The sequence below is a fragment of the Neomonachus schauinslandi genome, chromosome 10 (assembly GCF_002201575.2).
Source record: "Neomonachus schauinslandi chromosome 10, ASM220157v2, whole genome shotgun sequence".
Taxonomy (NCBI): domain Eukaryota; kingdom Metazoa; phylum Chordata; class Mammalia; order Carnivora; family Phocidae; genus Neomonachus; species Neomonachus schauinslandi.
Window position 1 is genome coordinate 111,103,737 of NC_058412.1, and position 7,014 is coordinate 111,110,750.

The window sequence follows — 7,014 nt, forward strand, 5'->3', positions numbered from 1 at the left end:
GATTTAATCTCTTTGAGATAGGAATGATTATAAATGGGTGGCTCAGAGAGGTAAAGACACCTGCCCAAGGTCACACAACCAGCTAGCGACAGAGCTGGGATTCAAACCCAGGTCTGTGAGTCTCCGGTGTACCTCCAGAGCCCGTGCTTGTAATGAGTACACAAACTCAGTAAGTGTGCCCTGGAGACTGAGGAGTAGAGAGACAAATTCGGATTAAAGGACACATCCCAGGGCTCAGTCCTGGAGGGAGGGCAGGAGCTGGGGAACAACGCAGGCTTCACCTTCACCTTGAGTCAGGCGATGGCTCTTTCAAGAATATGTTTTCCTATCTCAGAAGGCATTTGCATTTCATATTTCAAATTCTTTGGGACCACTGTTGATTGTTCTATATTCAAAACAGTATGGGGGATGGGGAAGAGAGCCACAATCATTATTTCAGGGCTCAGATATTTCCCCTTTTATTTGCAAAGTAGCCAGTGCTCACTTCACAGCAATATCCTCCCAGGCAGGTCACTGCTGCCCTCATTTTCCAAGAGAGGCAAATGAAAATCTGAGAAGACCAGCCCCTGAGAAACTCACAACACCAACAGGTCCTTGATGCCCCTTCCTAAAGTTCCCCCATTCTCCATCACCTCTAGCTCCTTCCCTCACCCTGCCTTAGTTTTCTCCAGAGAACTTTTCATGTACGTATTTATAATAAGTTAATGTGTTTATTGTCTGTCTCTTCTGCTTATTTGCAAGTTCCATGAAGGTACTATTCACGTGCCCATTTTACAGATGAAGAAACTGAAGTTCAAAGTTTGTAAACAGCCAGTGAGGAATAGCACTGAGATCCAAACCCTTCATTCTTTGATTAATTCTATTAATATTTATTAAGGGCTTAATATGTGCATGTCTGCCAGGGGCTGGAAGCACAAAAAGATGAACAAGATAGTTTTCAAGCAACATCCAAATGAATTAGGGAGATAAAAACTTAAACTGATAACCCAGATACAGAGTGGAAAATGCTGTGCATATTGTAGGACCAAGTAGGAGGGATATTGGTCCAGCCTGGGGTGCATCAAGGAGGACTTCTTGAAGGAGGTGATAGGTCAACATTTAAAGGATGTTAACAGAAGATCATGGCAAAGGGTTTTTCAGACAGAAGAGACAGCCTGACAAAGACTGGAGGGAGGAACAGCCTGGCTTGACTGATGAACCACAAACACTTCTGTGTCCTCGGTGCCTGAAGCCCCTGGGCACAGACAGGTGGAAAATCAGCCTTGGAAATGGCAGCAGAAGCTGATAAGGAACTGGGGCTTTCTCCTGTGGCTGAATGGGTAGACTACGGGTGTCTTGGAAGCTTACCTACACCAGGTACCATCCTAGAGTCAACTGACCTCCTACTCAGGAGTATGGCGGGACTGGGCAGGAATGGGGGTGCTGAGGGGAGCCCAAGAAGTTGTTTTTCTGCCCCCAGCTGCGTGGCCTCCTCCAGCTGATGGGTTTCCCCGTCCCCCCCCAAGGGGGTTGGGGGACAGTTCGGTTTCACAACCCCCTGCCTTCCCCCAGCGTCCCCGGAGGGTAAGAAAAGAGGAAGCACTCATCGGACTTCCTCCTGGGTCCGGGTGCACGCAAGCTCAGGCAGGTCCCCTCAGGGGGCAGGGGTGCTAAGCCAGACCTGCCACCCGCACCCCAGCATTCCGCGAAATAACAGGGCCTGGGTCCCGGCCCTGCCCTCACTCAGTGGTGGTCACTCCCGCGGGGTGCGCCCAGGCCCCAGAACGAGGAGAATGGGTTCCCATCCCAGCAATTCTGATATGCTGTCTGCTCTTTGACAAGACCTTCTCTCTGAGCTTTGCATCTTGAACAAGGCACATCCTACTCAGCAATTTAAAACTGAGGCAATGTGCACAAATTGACATGGAGAGATCCCCAAGACACACTTGCAGAATAGTATGAAAGTACACTCATTTAAAAAGTAACACGGTTTTGTATTTACCTGTATCTATATGTAAACGCAAAGAGAAAGGTGTGGGAACTTTACAGCAGACAAGAACAGAAGTTGTCACCGAAGAAGACAGGAACGTTGGAATCAGGGGGAAGAGATGGGGACTGTTTCTCAGGTTTTTTGTTTTTTTTTTATTTCATTTTTAACCTAGACTGTGTTTGCTTTTTTTAAAAAAGATTTTATTTATTTATTTGAGAGAGAGAGAGAGAGAGCACATGAGAGGGGGGAGGGTCAGAGGGAGAAGCAGACTCCCCGCTGAGCAGGGAGCCCGATGCAGGACTCAATCCCGGGACTCCAGGATCATTACCTGAGCCGAAGGCAGATGCCCAACCATCTGAGCCACCCAGGTGCCCGACTGTATTTGCTTTTATTTGTGTAATTAAAATAGTAATAATAAATGAGAGGACTGATATATGCGGTTATTGAAGGTCTTTTCCTCAAACATTTTGCTATGAAAATTTCCAAACATACAGCAAAATTGAAGGATTTACAACAAAACCCCTACAGTACTTACCATTGACATTCTACTTGCTTCATCACAGTCGGTCCATGTAGCTATCCATCAATTCATCTTGTTTTTTATAGATTTTATTTGTTTATTTGAGAGAGAAAGAGAGCACGAGTGGGGGGAGGGGCAGAGGGACAGCGGACTCCCCACTGAGCGCCCAGCGGGGGGGGGGGGGGGGGGGGCTCGATTCCAGGACACTGAGATCATGACCTGAACCAAGGGTAGACACTTAACCAATTAACTGACTGAGCCACCCAGGTGCCGCATCATCAATGCATCTTTTTAAAATGCATTTCAAAGTAAATTACTTCAGCCCACATATTATTAACTAGAGTTCAAAGTTTGTTTACAGAATTTTTTAGAGGGGGGAGGGGCAGAGGGAGAGAGAGAGAGAGTCTCAAGCAGGCTCCACGGCCAGCGAGGAGCCCCATGGGGGGGGTCTCATCATGACCTGAGTGGAAATCAAGAGTCCGACGTTTAACCAACTGAGCCACCCAGGCGCCCCTGTTTACAGTATTTTTTATGTAAAATTTACATATAACAAAGTGCATAAGATTAAGTGTACATTTGCTGAGTTTTTACAAATGCATATGCATCAATGTAACTTCAACCCCATAAGATATACATTTCTATCATCCTAGAAAGTTCCCTCCTGTCCTACAGTGTATTTTAATTGCCAACATTCATTCAACACCCAACATTCAACACAGGGCCAGGTATATAGTAAGTGCTCAGTAAATGTTAGCTGAGGGGTGCCTGGCTGGCTCAGTCAGTGGAGTGTGTGACTACCGATCTTGGGGTTGTGAGTTTGAGCCCCACGTTGGGTGAAAAATAAAATCTTTAAAAAAAATAAAAATAAATGTTAGCTGAAGGAATGAATGTGCACATGGCCTATTTCCCTGAAGGCAGAAGCATTTCTTTTTCTCTTGCACTCCCCCACAGAACTGAAATTCAGTAAATGCTTAATAAAGACTTATTGATTGCATTAGGTATATATTGTGTAACAAACTACCCAAAATTTAGCAGCTTAAAACATTATAAAGGGTTATTATCTCACACACAATTTCTGTGGGTCAGGAATTAGGGGGCAGCTTAGCTCAGTGGTTTGACTTGAGATTTTTCATGAGGCTGCATCAAGAGCAGCCTGGAATTATCTGAGGGATTGACTGGGGCTGGAGATCCATTTCCAAGCTGCCTCCACCCACAGGACCATTGGCAGTAAGCGCCCATTCCTCACCAAGCGAACCTCTCCATAAGACTTGCCTGAGTGTGCTCCTGACAGGGGGGCTGGCTCCCCCCAGGAGGAGTGATCCAGGAGAGCAAGGTGAAGTATCACAATGATTACACAGGCCATCCCTATCCCTATTCAATGTGGGAGTAGTCTACACAAGAGCAGGAATACTATGAGGCTAGACTAACTGGGGTCTTCTTGGAGAAGGTAGTCATTATGAACACGTATTCAAATTTTCTGAGCACTCGCTTTGTGCTGGGTGTGATGCTGGGCTCCAGGGAACGCAAGAATGAGTCAGAACTGACTATCCCTCTTCTCCTCACACGATGTGTGTGTGTACGTGTGTGTGTGTGTGTGTGTGTGTGTTGGAGTGGCGGATGGGGGGGAGATCAGACAGACATGGAAACAGATGGTGTTACAGAGTACAATAAATATCACAATAGTGGTTTTAACAAAATTGCTTTTCTGTAATTCATATTTGTGGCACAACATTTAAGACACAGCATGGAAGTTTCCTCCTCTCCTTATTATATAGCTATACACTCTTCCAGCTTAGATGTGACAACTGGAACCTATTTCATAGATCCTTCCAGAACTGTTCTGTGCATATACACAAAGGAATTTCCCACCCTCTTTAAACAAAAAGACAGCACTAATCAAAGTGATTCCTCTGCACCTGGCTTTCCCCCCCCTTACTTACTTTATCTTGGAAATAATTTCCTATCAGTTCATAGAAAGCCTCTTCATTTTTATTAATGGCTGTATGGCATCCTATTATATGTGCGAGCCTCGGTTTATTTAACCAGTCTCCTCTCATTGAACATTTGTTTATTTCTAATCTCAACGATTTTCCTTGCACATCCATCACCTCCACTTGTGTAAGTGTAAACGTAGAAGTTCCTGGCAGTGGAATTGCTGCATCAAGGGGTCCATGCATTTAAAATATTGTTAAGTAGGATTTATAACAACGTACCCTTCCACCAGCAATGTGTGACAATGTCTGTACTCACATGGTAAGTGACCAGACTTTCCAAACTTAGCCAATCCAGTGACTGAACAATGTTCTCTCGATGTATTAATGTGTGTTTCTCTTACTGTGGGTGAGGTTGGCACTTGCCACATTTCAGAGTTACTTGTGTTTTCTTTTCTGTGGACTGTACAAATAATTTGCCTATTTTTCTATTGCACTGTGGGTGTTTATTATTTATTTGAATGTCCTCTTTACATATCAAAGACACAATCCCTTTGTCTACACGACAAGCTTCAAAAACAGGGGTTTTTTGGGTTGTTTGGAACAAGTCGCTTTTAGACAGAAATGAGAAGTTTCTGCAGGTGCTGACATTTTCTGGGCATCACAGCAGAGCTGCCCAGGGTCTAAGGGAGCAGCTGTGCCCTGTAGGGTTCTGGTGGTGGGGGGTGGGAGGTGGGGTGGGCAAGGAGTCAGTCATTAACTCTTGCACTGAATGGAAAGGGCTATCACAGAAGACAGTGAACTCACCATCACAGGAAGTAGGCCGGACAGTCTGGCCTGGCTCTAAGACCCTTTGCCCTTCATCTGAAATGTCTGAGGATAGACAAGAAATGGGAGGACACACCAATAGGGCTGCCAATTTCTGATCATTTAAGCCTGAATGGGTGGAGACTGCATCCAGAAATTCCAAGCAACATTACTTAATAGAAATACAAACTTTCTAGAACGTAAACACCATGAGGCCACGGTTTAAGTGCTAAATAAATAGTTGTGGAACGAAGGATGGAACGAACGAATGAAAGAATGAATCTAATCAAAGGATGTGAGAGGCAGCGTTTCTGAGCGGGGAGGGAGCCCTCTTACCCCTGCCCCTCCCTGAACGTGCTCTCTCCTCTTCTTTCCTCCATCTGACTCAGGTCTCAGCCTCGATCATCAGGTCCTGCCCCAGCTCCCAGGGCCCAGGCTCTCCTCAGCTGTCCAGTCAACCCTCCTGTCCTTCAGTAAAACGCAAGCCCTTTCGGTCACTCCCCTTTACCTGCACTTCGAGGGCCCTCTCAATCTGCCCATTCCTCTGCTTTTCTCTCCTATAATCCTGCTCCTCACCCTCCACACCCCATGTTCCCAGCAATAGTTACGGTCACATTTATTGAGCACTTACTGTATGTCCTCTTACATGGATCTTGCTGAAGTCTTGCAACAAACTACGAGATCTATGAGGGTGATGCTATTATTATCCTCATTTTATAGATGAGGAAACCAAGACCAGGGACCTTTAGGAGCTTATCCAAGGTCACCCAACTAGCAGATGATAGAATTGTGATTCAAAACGCACTCATTCTTTTTTTTTTTTTTAAAGATTTTATTTATTTATTTGACAGAGAGAGAGACAGCGAGAGAGGGAACACAAGCAGGAGGAGAGGAAGAGGCAGGCTTCCCACTGAGCAGGGAGCCCTACTCGGGGCTCGATCCCAGGACCCTGGGATCATGACCCGAGCCGAAGGCGGACGCTTAACGGCTGAGCCACTCAGGTGCCCCCAAAATGCACTCATTCTGACCCCCAGGGCCGTGGTACCCAATCACTGGGTACCAGTGGAGCCAACTGGTTATCAGTTTTGGGGTGTGCCATGCTCCTTTGAACTCCCTGTCCTTTGCTCATGATGGCCCCACCTGGAGGGCTCTCCTATCTACCTTCCTCTACCTGCCCAAAGTCTTGCTCATCCTTCAGAGTCTTGCTTGTAAGTCACCCGCCCCCACCCTGCAAAGCCTTTTCTGTTTTCCCTAGGAAGAGCTAGTTGCTCACTCTTCGATTTCACAGTTGAGAACTTTATGCTGTAATTATGTGGGGACCTGTCTCCCCCATCAAGCCGTGAGCCCCCCCGGGACAGGAATTGTTCTATATCTCCCTCTTGTCTAGCACAATGTCTCTAGTGCATGCTCTTAGTGCATGCTCTCTAAACATTTGGTGACCAAAGGACAGTGGCCCGAGGACTCCTCCCCAACATGCCGCTGTGAAGGTCTGCTAGGAGTCTCTGGGGGGGAAGCTGGGAGGGAGTAGGAAGTTGCAGGACCCCAAAACGAAAGGAGCCACACTGGAAGGGGCAGCTGGAGACAATTTCATTAACATCACCACTTGTTCATGGATCAAAACTGTCCCCAGGAGATCTAGCTGGAAGGGGAGACCCATCCTTACACCACCCCTAGAGGTCTTTGAGAAGCAGCTGTCCCACCACCCGGGGTTTTCCCCCTCTTGGGGGGGGGGGGGGCCTGGGGGGGGGGGGCGGCTCAGTGATCTGTGTTTTAACAAGCCTTACAGA